The sequence below is a fragment of the Papilio xuthus genome, unplaced genomic scaffold (assembly GCF_000836235.2).
Source record: "Papilio xuthus unplaced genomic scaffold, Pxut_1.1 DF828177.1, whole genome shotgun sequence".
Lineage (NCBI taxonomy): Eukaryota > Metazoa > Arthropoda > Insecta > Lepidoptera > Papilionidae > Papilio > Papilio xuthus.
In genome coordinates, this window is record NW_013530472.1 from 4220191 (window position 1) to 4233086 (window position 12896).

The following is a 12896-nucleotide window of genomic DNA, read 5'->3' on the forward strand; positions in this document are numbered from 1 at the left end:
AGAAATACAATCGCAACACGTTGTTGCGATGGTTGCGGAAAAATTTATGTTTTTTTTGTGTTGAATATTAACGAAATAGTTGGTATTTTATATAAAAAATCTTCCATTTTAGTTCCAAAATGTAATTTACTGTCACTAGCTGTTTAAAAGCTTAATTAGTGGCCTTTATTTCCTTCCAGACTATGTTCTACATCTATAACAAATTTCAGCGAAATCCATACAGCCCTTATGGAGATATCTTCAAACATCCATCCATCCAAACATTTATAATATCAGTAAAATTAGTAAGTTAAGTCATAATAGCGAGAAACAGGCAATACGTAGTACTTCTGGTTACTTATAAAGTTACAAAGTTTAAAAATAACTTCGACACGTGAGTTTTAATTAACTAGGATAAAATTGTTGGGTCGGATAACAAGAACGAGTTAAGTAACTGGAGATAGAAAATTACTGCGCAAAGATTATTTTACCTTATTTTATGTTTTTTTTTCGTAATGTTGGCTACACGCGTATGAATTATTTAAAAATATATATTTTTTATTGAAATATTATTCCTAAACAGAAAATATTTAAACTCTAAAATATAGTTTAACTGGAAAGAAAAAAGAAAAAATAAACATGCAAAAAATATGACAAATCTAATGACAAAAGCCATCCAAATCTATCTATATATAAAAGAAAGTCATGTTAGTTACACTATTTATAACTCAAGAACGACTTTACCGATATGACTGAAAATTGGTGAGGAGGTAGCTTGCAGCCAGGAGATGGACATAGGATACTATTTATTCATTTTGGTTTTTTTTTAGAATTTATGTCTTGAAGAGCTGCTTTTTATTTAATTTACTATAATAATATTACAATTGCGAATGTTTAGAATTTAGATGGATGTGATGTGGATGGATGGATGGGTTTTTGAAGATATCTCTCGGACGGAGTCGTGGGCGATAACTAGTTTAATAATAAACCCTAAACTTATAAATATAAGAAGATAATATAAGTCCGTGAAATAAGATCTAGTCTCATAAAAAAATCTAGACATCAGAAATTTAATTAAAATAGTCAATTACTGCCAAACAATCAACATTAGAAGCAGATCAAATAACTCAGTTCAAGAATAAATTAAGAAATACATTTACCTGTAAATTACGTGAATTTAATTTGTAATACGTATAAATTATTAAAAAATATAAGTACCAAAACAATTGAGTTCCTTAATGGGTTACATGGGACATATGCATTTTATAAAAAGGTTGTGGAAACCTACTGTTATGTAGTTTCCAATATCGAAAATTTAAACAAAATAAAAATCTTATCTCTATCATAAAAAAAGAATAAACGGAATAACAATTTGATTATTTCTATACATCTTATATATAAAATTATCGTGTCACGTAAATATGTTTTAATACGATAATAAATATTTTGTATCAAAATTCTTTCGCGTCGTAATTAATTCTCTAAATAAATGATGTTCTTCCATATTTTACTGATTTTTAAGAACATTTTAATGTTTACCTGTTCGTTGAATAATTCCTTTTCTATTAGACATTATTAATATTTCAATACTCGTATAACATAATTTCCGCAACGTAAGGCAATTACGAATTCATTGAATATTGTATTCACTTTCCGGATGCACATCTCTCCAAGTTTAGTGGAACAGAAATTAATATCCGGTACTTTTATACTAAATAATAAGAACGGATTTATTGTGTACACGTGAAATAATAAATTCATGACATTATTTTCAGATTTTGTTATTTTAACAGAGAGTGTAAATATAAAATTGTTTACAATTTGATTCTTTATTAAGGTGTGTGAGTGAATAGGCACTTACTAAGCTAGCGCGTACCATCTTTCAACCAAAACTCCCCTGTCTCCAGGTGGGATCGTGGTCAAGCGCTAGCTTATAAAACGTAAAAAAAAGGTGTCAAAGATTTTTACTAGAGTCACAAATTTGATTAATACCCTAAATTTAAGACTTAATTTATCAAAAAACAATTTGTCATGTAAACTATAAACCTTACCGTATTTTTTTTACCTGTTGAACCTTTTATTTTTTTTTAAATTTTTTGTAATCCTTTTAATCACTAATTTGTAGCTCAAATTTTATATTTTTTTTTGTTAAAATATTATTTAGAAATTAATCAAAATCCTTTAATGTTTAATTGTCGTGTTTGCTTTTTTTTCGTTTTATCTGTTTTTTTTTGTTAGTGTAGTGTCGTGTAGTGTAAATGGTGTGAGAACAAGGGGGCCAGCTGAAAACCAGCGCAGGAATGGTTAAGGCCATCCCGGCACCCGGTGAGCCTTTTTTGTCACATTCTTAATTTAATTAATCTAATTTGTTTTAGATTTTTTGGTTGTTTTTGGCAATAAATAAATATTCCATTCTATTCTTATTTAAATAATGTTTAATTCTTCATGTATAATTGAAAAGTGAACTTGCCGTGTCTATAAAATTTTGTAAGATCAATAGAAGGATACATAACGTCTTCTGCTAAGTGAAACGGACAATTTAAGAGAAAACTTAACATTATAATTTTGACTAATTCGTAATATTTCGCAAGCAAATATCAAAGAGTAAGTAACGTTGTGATAAATAGTTTTAATAGCTAGAGCTCGCAGTACACAGTTAAAAAAAAATGAAGTACACTTTACTCCAAATCCTCGATAAATAACAAAAACAACGTCACCGCTAAGAAGTTCAAATCGAATTAATTAGAAGCGATTGATTTTATAATACTGAGGTATTCTTGTTAATCTTATTTCTTAATAATATTATAAACGCGAATGATTAGATGGATGGATGTATGTTTAAAGGTATCTTCGGAACGGCTATATGTAGAACATAGTCTGGAAGAACATATTGGCTACTTATTAAGTTTCTTTTTAATTCCGTGCGGACGGAGTCGCGCCGTCATCTAGTAGCTAAATAGCTTGGCAGTTATAACTCAATAATACACGTACATTCTCAAACATACTGCACTGCACCCGACGAAAACGTCTTTGTGCATCGTCTTCAGAAGATTCAGGCGCAGTGAGTGGGAAAGTTATTTACTAAAGTATTTCTCTAGTTCAAGTATTATGTACAAATTCGTTTCAAACTCTCCTTATATATTGAAATTAATTTTGAGAAAGTGATGATTTAATAATTTAATAATCAAAACTTTACTAATATGAAAACTCGAATGTTAAGATGATTTGATATTTGTAAGAAGATACCTCTTGAACGGCTGCATTGATTTAGCACAAATTTGGCAGAGATGTAGAGCATAGTCTGGATGGACACAAAGGCTACTAATTAAGTTTCTTTTTCATCCCGCGCGGACGACAGCTAGTAGTTATAAATTAGATAAAGATGTTTTTTTTTTTACGCTTAACTATTCTTGTGCTGTTTTTTGAAACCAATAATTGAATTATGTGAATGGAATAAATAATATTCAGTTTTGTAGAGTAATAAAAATAAATCTCGAAAATAAGCTTTTATTGGTTACATTTCGCTTTTCCTGTTTTCGTAGCATTCTGGTTTAACATTTTATTATACCTAAAGCTTGTCTTTTACACCTTACTAGCTGTTACCCGCGATTCCGTCCGCGCGGAATAAAAAAAAACTTAATAAGTAGCCTATGTTTCCTTCTAGACTATGTTCTATATCTATTCGAAATTTCAACGAGATCCGTTAATCCATTCAGGAAATACCTTCAAACATCTAAACATTCGCATTTATAATATTAGTAAGAAATACATATAACATTTTAATTACCTTACTTAGTAATATATAGATTGCTATTACCATCAAACTATGAATATCAAACTCAGTACGTGCGTGTACTATTTTACACAAACAAATCAATGGCTGTCAAACTAATTTACCTTGTTAACTAACTAGAAACGGACACTGAAATTGGAGACGTTTGATTTTATAATTAAATTAGATGTATTCAACAACTGTCATAGTTCTCGCCACCTGTCAAACAGGAATCGTTGTCAAAGAAGTTTACTTGTAAAATTTTAATGCGACCTCTTGGATTACATAGCTTAGTAATAGTAAATTGAATCGTCACTTCAATTGGAAACAACTTGTTACGTACTGCGACATATTTCAACCACATTGTCTTGACATTGTTAGATGTGGTGGACTTATAATATATTCAAAGACCCATCACCGGACCTGTCTGCCTGTCTGACAAGGGATTGAACAATTAAGCAGTGGTGGTAATTTTAATAGTGGTAGAGCCCGCTTTAACATCTTCGCAAGAATTGGCCCGGCTCGCCCGGTGAAATAATACAACCACACAGAAGACAGGTGTGCAGTGGAAGCAATTCCGCGTTTCGTCTGATGAGTGTGTGTCCCGGAGGACTAATTTATTCCTCTTTCTCCCTTTTTCTTCTAAGGAAAGGATGGGAAGTTGAAGTGGATTTTCCGGATGGGGGGAGGATGCATGGGAAGGGAAAATATTTTCTTTCTGTGCATCCTCTCCTATGTCGATTAAAGGTAGGCAACGCATATGCAATTGCGTATGTCTATGGGCAATGGTCACTTCGATATTTCAGCGATTTCAGGTGGCCGCTCGCTCGTTTGCCACCTTATGATATAAAAAAAGCCAATGTCGTACTTCACGATTAATTTCCGTCATTTCACTTTTCATAATATCCAGCATTTATCGCAAACATAATTATTAAATAGATAAATAAAAATAAATAATACATAAATTTTTATAACACTAAAAAGTACTGATTCAAAAAACAATATAATAATAGTAATTGCCCGCGAATTTGTTGTGTCTGAATTATAATTAAATCTTACTAATATAGTAAGGTAGTTTCAAATCAAATATTTCTCTTTATAATTTTAAAGTATAAATAGATATTGAAAAGTTATTAATAAAAAGGTTTCACATTGAAGTCTAAAATAGCGCAAAATAGCTACCGTATTCGACGTCTCTTTGTAATTCATGTATCCTCTCCCTACAGACAAAGCAGCTGTTGTTTTCATTTTAATTGTACCTCCATCTTTGAAATTCTGTAAACTAAATTACTTTGAGGATTCAATGTTATATAAATTTGATACAATTTCTATTGTACATTAGGTAAATCCTTTGTTTTCGATTTACCTTTTAATAAAAGTACTTAGACGATTTTCCCCTTGGGATATTGTAAAAGCGCAGACGAAGATTATCTTTAAAGTAATTATTGAATTGTAGTATTAATGAATTAATTAATATTAGATGAAGTATAAAAGAAAATAATAAGGTCATTTAATGATCAGCGAAGTCATAAAATTTACTGATATTCGTCATCAGCTCACTATACGTCCCCACCGAGGGGCTCGGAGCCTACACTAATTTAGGGGTGACTAGGCCATAGTCAACCACGCTGGCCAAGTGCGGGTTGGTTGACTACACACATATCTTTGAATTTATTCTCAGATATGTGCAGGTTGCATTACGATGTTTTCCTTCACCGTAAGCTCCTCGGATAAATGTATACGTAAATCGGAAATCGAAAAACACATTGGTACATGGCGGGATTCGAACCCGGGACCTGCAGATTGCAAGTCAAGTGACTCCTGAGTCACCGACGCTCAATGATGTTTGATGATGATGAATATTTTGATGGATGGATGTGTGTTAGAAGTTATTTCCAAAACGGCTGCATGGATGTCCCTGAAATTTGGCATGTTGAACATAGTCTGGAAGAACACATAGTCTACTATGTTTTTGTTTAATTCCACGCGGACAACTAATACATTATATTTCATGGCAGTTTTAAAGAAAAATCGAAAAGTATATTTTAATTTAAAGTCTTTGAAATAATAGTCTCGAACTTATTGAAGAGTGAACAAATAATGCAATCTGTCTTTGGCAGACAGTAAATACGATAGGACAAAGACCTTATATCTCTTGAAATATCACGCTTAGAGTTTAAAAATCTATGATAATTTGAATTGAAAACTCATCTAAATTCTAGAACATAGCAAACTATTAATATTAACAGGATATCTTACTTCTTACTATCATACTAATATTATAAATGCGAATGTTTAGATGTATGGATGGATGTTTGTTTAAAGGTATCTTCGAAACGGATGGATGGATCTCGTTTAAATTTGGCACAGATATTGAATATAATCTGAAAGAACACATAGGCTGATATGAAGATGATATGAAGTTTGCTTTTAATTCCGGGCGGACGACGTCGCGGGGGACAGCTAGTTTATAACAGTAAAGCATAAGAGTGCTATTTGGTTCCAATTTCGCTTTTTTTTCTCATGTCGCGAACAATATCCGGGCCTTAGTTTTGAGCTTATTTAGAATGGTACCATAAAATAATTAAAAAAAACTTATTTATACGTCCATCAACTCTATCCATATGTGTTTAATATTCTTCAATTGTTTTTCCATATTGTCACATTCACAATAAATTGATAACAAAACAAAGAAAATTCAGTTCCATTATTATTGGAATCAAATGCATTTTGTATTCTAGGAAAACAAAAGCGTAGTTGCCTTTGCTTCGCGACTTCGTCTTGGGATTCAAAGGGTAAGAAATGTGCCAGTTTTCTTCAATATTGCATCGTGTTCACTTATCCCGTGGGATATTTTGAAAATATAACATGTCAAATCAAAGTCTAACATTTTGAAACATGTAGTTGTATTAATTAAATTTACTTTGTGTGTGTAGTAAAAATGTAGCGTCGGTGGCTCAGGCGTTTTAACACTTGACTTGTAATCTGCATGTCCTGGGTTCGAATCCCGCCATGTACCTAAGTGTTTCTCGATTTCCGATTTACATATGTACATTTATTCGACGTTCTTACGGTGAAGGAAAACAACGTGATGCAATCTGCGCATATCTGAGAAGAGATTCAAAGATATGTGAAGCCAACCAACCCGCACTGGGCCAGCGTGGTTAACTAAGGCCTAGTCACCCTTAACTTATGGTAGGCTCCGAGCCCTTCAATGAGGACGTATATCTGATGATGATGATGTGTAAATAATTTTTTGTTTACATAGTAGATTCACAAAAGAGTAAAAAAGCGTTGCATCTTTTAACTTTTATATTTACAAGGTGTTATTCAATTTGAATTCTTTCTCGATTTGATGATTATTTTTACGGCTATTTTATTTCAATAATTACAAGTCCAATGATAAACAATAAACAGTTCATGAAGGATTAAACAATCTTATCTAATTGAAATATGATAGGGTTGTTTTAGTTGACGTAATAAATTAACATGGACTCGGCTATCCATGTAAAAGCCGGATAAAGTGTCATACTAATGACAAATTATGTGGTTAGTTGATTCAGTAATTGACAATAGTAATAATTGTTGCTAGTAATAAGTCAGGTTGCGCTACGCTAAAGCATAAACACAAGCGAAACTCGGAGTAGATTAACGATCATTTTAAACCGGCCATGTAGAAAAAATATACATTGACTCTTGATCGTTTTTACCATTACGACAATGAATAATGTTCATACATATTTATGTACCATAAATAATAAGTATGAGTGCGTCTTCATATTTTTATTTATTTGAAAAAGCTTTTTTTTATATCATACGGTGGCAAACGAGCGAACGACGAGCGGTCACCTGAAATCGCTGAAATACCGAAGTGATCGTAGATCGTATCGAAGTCCATAGACATACACAATTGCATATGCGTTGCCTACCTTAAATCGACGGAAGAGACGATGCACAGAAAGAAAATATTTTCCCCTTCCATGCATCCTCTCATCCGGAAAGTCCACTTCCACTTCCCATCCTTTCCTTATAAGAAAAAGGCTGAGAAGGGAAAGAGGACTATATTAGGCCTCCGGGACGCACACTCATCAGACGAAACGCGGAATTGCTTCCACTTGACGCCTGTCTTCTGTGTGGTCGTGGTATTTCACCGGGCGAGCCGGGCCAATTCGTGCGAAGATGTTAAAGCGGGTTGTACCACTGTTACCTTGTTCAAACCTTATATAATATCATTGTGTAATTAAGAGTATTACTGAATAGATTTGTTTGTACATTTCGGATATTGATAAGTCAAATTCAGACATCTTTTTGTAATCACACGGCTGTGTAAAATGGTAATTGTAAGTCTAATTAGCTGACGTTACAAACTGTCTCTAAACAAACCCGTTGTTGACAATCTGAATGTGAATTCGCTCCATCTCAGATTCAAATGTAAATTCCCGTCTCGATTTGTACTTAAATAATACTCAAAGCCAATAACTGTAGCGATATTAGATTGAATTACTATTAATGTTTGTTTGAACGTGATAATTTAAGTAAATACAGGATGACCGAATAATTAAATTCGTCAAATTCAAAATGTAATTTCCTACCTTTGAAAGCAAGAACTGACTGAAATAAAGGAAATTAAGCACGAAGATTGTGATGTGCATCTAAAGGCGATTCAATCTACAAGACAGAGCAAGTATTCATCCCACGTTAGAAGCGGACCCTCGTTAATAATACGTAAGGTATTTAGGGCCGGTCTTAACATTTCCGGTGCCCTGGGCGAGATTTGAGGCAACCCTGTTTTTTTGGTGTCTAAGGGAAATCTTCCAGATAGTTTACTTTAGCAGGTGCCACAGGCACCCCTTTATATCTGACTCTGGCGCTTATGCCCCTCGCCCTGGGCGTTCCCACCACCTCGCCTTACCCGAACACCTCTACTGAGTGACATAAGGTAACGTTTCCATTGCTATGGCAGTCGTATTGATAAGAATTTTTTTCAAATGTGAATTCTATTTCACTAGAATCAAATCTCTTTAACTATATAGATCTGGAACACGTAAATGGCAATTTACTTTTATACTGTAGTGGTTTAAAAAGGTACAAATAGGTAAGAAGTTTTATTTGTTTTTGCTGCAATGGAAACACACAATGAAAATATAAAGTAAATTTATTTTACAGTGTCTAGAAATAGAATGAACGCTGTGTCCGTTCCGAGAACGTCGCGTTAGCTGGAAAGGATAATCAAAAGATATATTGCAACTGGATTACAAGAGGATTTTAAAATTACGTAAGTATATAACTTACATGTAGAAGAGAATATACGTAATAACGGAAGGATGTATATTTCTCGCTCAGATTTCCCGGACATGTATTCTGTACATATACTATATATTGCTTTATTAACTTACAGCAGATCCCAATATTCCATCCTTAGAACGATCCAAATACTATTTTTATTTGACAAAAACGTATCCATCTCCCTTTCAATTTAAATTACAGATTTTTAGATTGACAGTCAGATATTTGATAGTGTATTAGATGTCATGGTGATGCAAAAAGAAAACGAAGACCATAACAATTCTATTTAAAAAAAAGTAACATCGTTTTTTTCACATTATTCTACTAGTCAAGCCCTTTCATTTAATATCCATGTTGAGGGGTTGTGCTAAAACGTGTCGTCCGCCATCTTGAGGCAGCAGTCATAATTTACAAAAACTTGTACGTAAAAAACATAATCCTCTTGTCAGTTGAATAAAGAATTAAATTAAGCAATTTAATGTTTCAAAGCTTTCTGTATACAAAACGTGAATATAGATAAACGTGCTCGTTGACCGTCCAAGTGTTATTAGTTAAGTTTGTCTTAACGTAATGTGTTCTCTTGCGGCTTCACCGGGTGAGATACGCGACCGCACGCTCCGACGACTAACGATTGGGTTCACAATAATTGTCTGGTCACTTAGTCTACATGTCACGTGTCTCACAATTGTAAAATCTTAAATTTAAGTTTAACATTACTTATATCTCAATCCAGTTTTAATTTGGTTCTAAAATGTTACAATAGTCGAATGGATTCGTACCCACGAACATGTGGTCAGCTGTACTATTAACTATCAGTCTAGTGGGGCTTTCATAATTGTAATTATACTTACCGTTGATTTCTGAGACCAAAATCTCTGTTTTTTTATATCATAAATTGGCAAACGAGCGAGTGACCGTTGCCCATAGACATACGCAATTGCATATGCGTTACCTACCTTTAACCGACGGAGGAGAGGACGCGCAGAAAGAAAATATTTTCCCTTTCCATGCATTCTCTCATTCGGAAAATCCACTTCCACTTCCCATCGTTTCCTTATAAGAAAAACGGTGGGAAGGCAAAGAGGACTAAATTAGGCCTCCGGGACGCATACTCATCAGACTGTACGCGGAATTGCTTCCACTTCACACCTGTCTTCTGTGTGGTCGTGGTATTTCACCAGGCGAGCCGGGACCATTCAAGTACAAGGTCTGTTTAAAACATATAGTTATTGTTAGGAAGAAAATCCGAAATGACCCAGTGTATTGATGCATCACTAGCCTTACTAAAATGTCGACGTTTATGTCCCTTATTCATTCTGACACTTGACTTCATTCGCGCCAAAGGATTCTAACTAATAATGTCTAAAATTATATAATCAAGTTTTAAACGGAGATTTTGGTCTCAAAAACCCATTGTTAATATATAAAACGACGGAAGGAAGGAACGAAGGAAGAAGAGTAAATTTTGGTCTTCAAGCACACGCTTATTCTTCATACATTTTGTTTTACCATTATTTAAGATTATAAAAATATTCATAGTAATTCAAATTAGAATTCAACATTTACTACATTGAACCCTTATCGGATATTAAATTACAAAGAGAATAATATTGTTAGAAATAATTTCAAATATCCTTGTTATAGAATATTGCCTGAAGGAGTTGTGAAATACGAAATAAGATATTTTGACATATTGAAGCGCCAATAGCCAAATGGTTAAGGGTACGGATTTCCGAACAGGTGATCGAGAGTTCGAATCCCGCCATTCAACCAAGACTAGAGCGTACTTGGAACCGTACAAGAAATATTAGTAAATTAGCAAAAATCCGCTAATATTTAACTATAAAAAACAGTGCTTTAACAGTGGTAGAGCCCGCTTTAACATCTTCGCACGAATTGTCCCGGCTCGTCCGCTGAAATACCACGACCACACAGAAGAGTGTGCGTCCCGGAGGCCCAATTTAGTCCTCTTTCCCTTCCCACACTCTGTCTTATAAGGAAAGGACGGGAAGTGAGAATGGACTTTCCGGATGAGAGGATGCATGGAAAGGGAAAATACTTTCTTTCTGTGCATCCTTCCTACGTCGATTAAAGGTACGCAACGCATATGCAATTGCGTATTTCTATGGGCAACGGTCACTTCGCTATTTCAGTGATTTCAGTTGGCCGCATGCTTGTTTGCCACCTTATGATATGAAAAAAATAATAATTTCATGTAACCTTTCCTTTCTTCATTCAATAATATTAATGAAAAGCAACTATATGTATTTTTGTTGACACACTTTGTTTTCTGTTTTGGAACCCATAGTTGATATACGTAAGTGTATATTAACTCTCCTGATGTTTCCACTAACTTTATCATAACAAATTTTCTTTTAAAAAAAACGGCTAAACACTCACGTATGTTCGGTGACGGCACCGACTAGTTTCGAGCCCATCGGGGGCCCTTCATCAGGGTAAGTGGGACTGGTATCAAGTAATACCAGGTTTTAATGTCTTACAAAAGTTTGAATAATTTAATAAATTTTCTTCGTAAAATATCGTATCACATTGCACTAAAAAAAGACATCTAGATGTTACTTCAAGGTCTTTACAGGACTTTTACGTCTAACGATGTCACTTTAATAAATCTTTTTCTGTAAAATATTACTGTAAGACTTGAATGAACTTAAATCTATACATATAAAAGAAAGTCTTGTTAGTTACACTATTTCTAACCAAGAACGGCTTTACCGATATGGTTGAAAATTGGTGAGGCGGTAGCTTAGAGCCAGGAGACGGACATAGGATACTATTTATTCATTTGTTTCAAGTTTATGCCTTGAAGAGGTGCTTTTTATTTAACTTACTAATATTATAAATGCGAATGTTTAGATGGATATGTATGGATGGAAGGGTGGGCTACATTAATTAAGTCTCTTATATATCGACGGAGTCGCGGGCGACAGCTAGTTAAAGATAAAATATAGTTAGTAGAGAGTTTTGTGTCTACTTTTAACATAATCTAATTGTAGATTTGTTTTGCTGAACCTCAACAAAAACATACTGGTATCTCTTTCATTCTCTTCAAGATATGAAGTTTTTTTTACTTACTAGTCAACCGATACTCCGTCAGCGCGAAGTAAAAAAATAAGTAGCTTATATGTTCTTCCATTCTATGCTATATATCATAGTATGCTATATGCATAATTCGATTGTTAGGTTTTTCTCTTCCTAACAATTTTCCGTCAAGACTAATCGAAGTTTTAATATAAATACGCAAAATTATTTTCGTCGTAAGCAATTCCAGACAGTATTGTGACGCAGATGAAAGTTTTACGACAATATTTAATTCACATCTCAATAAATGCGTTGTTAAAGACTATAAGGACGCTGGAAAATTTCCATCGTCTGCTCAAATTAAACGTCTTATATTTTCTGTAAACAAAAATATAACACCGTTTATTCAATAACAACATTAATTTAATAGAATAATTTTATATAAATTTCTAATAAAAGCGTTGTAAAATAATTATGCTGGGAAAAATTTGACATTTTTGATAATCCTTCAAAATTAAAGACATTTCTACAAGTGACCTTGAAAGGTAATTGATATAACGAAAATTCAACTTTAGTTCAATAACTAGCTGTCGCCCGCGACTCTCTGCGCTGTATTAAAAAAATAATTAGTAGACTATATGTTCTTCCAGATTATGTTCTATATCGATGCCAAATTTCAGCAAGATCCGTTGAGCCGTTCCCGAGATACCTTCAAACAAACATCCATCCAACCAAACATTTTATAATAATATTAGTAAGATTATAAAAAAAGGATTTTTACTATTCCCTTAAAATTATTGCATTCTTTCCTAAAACAGAA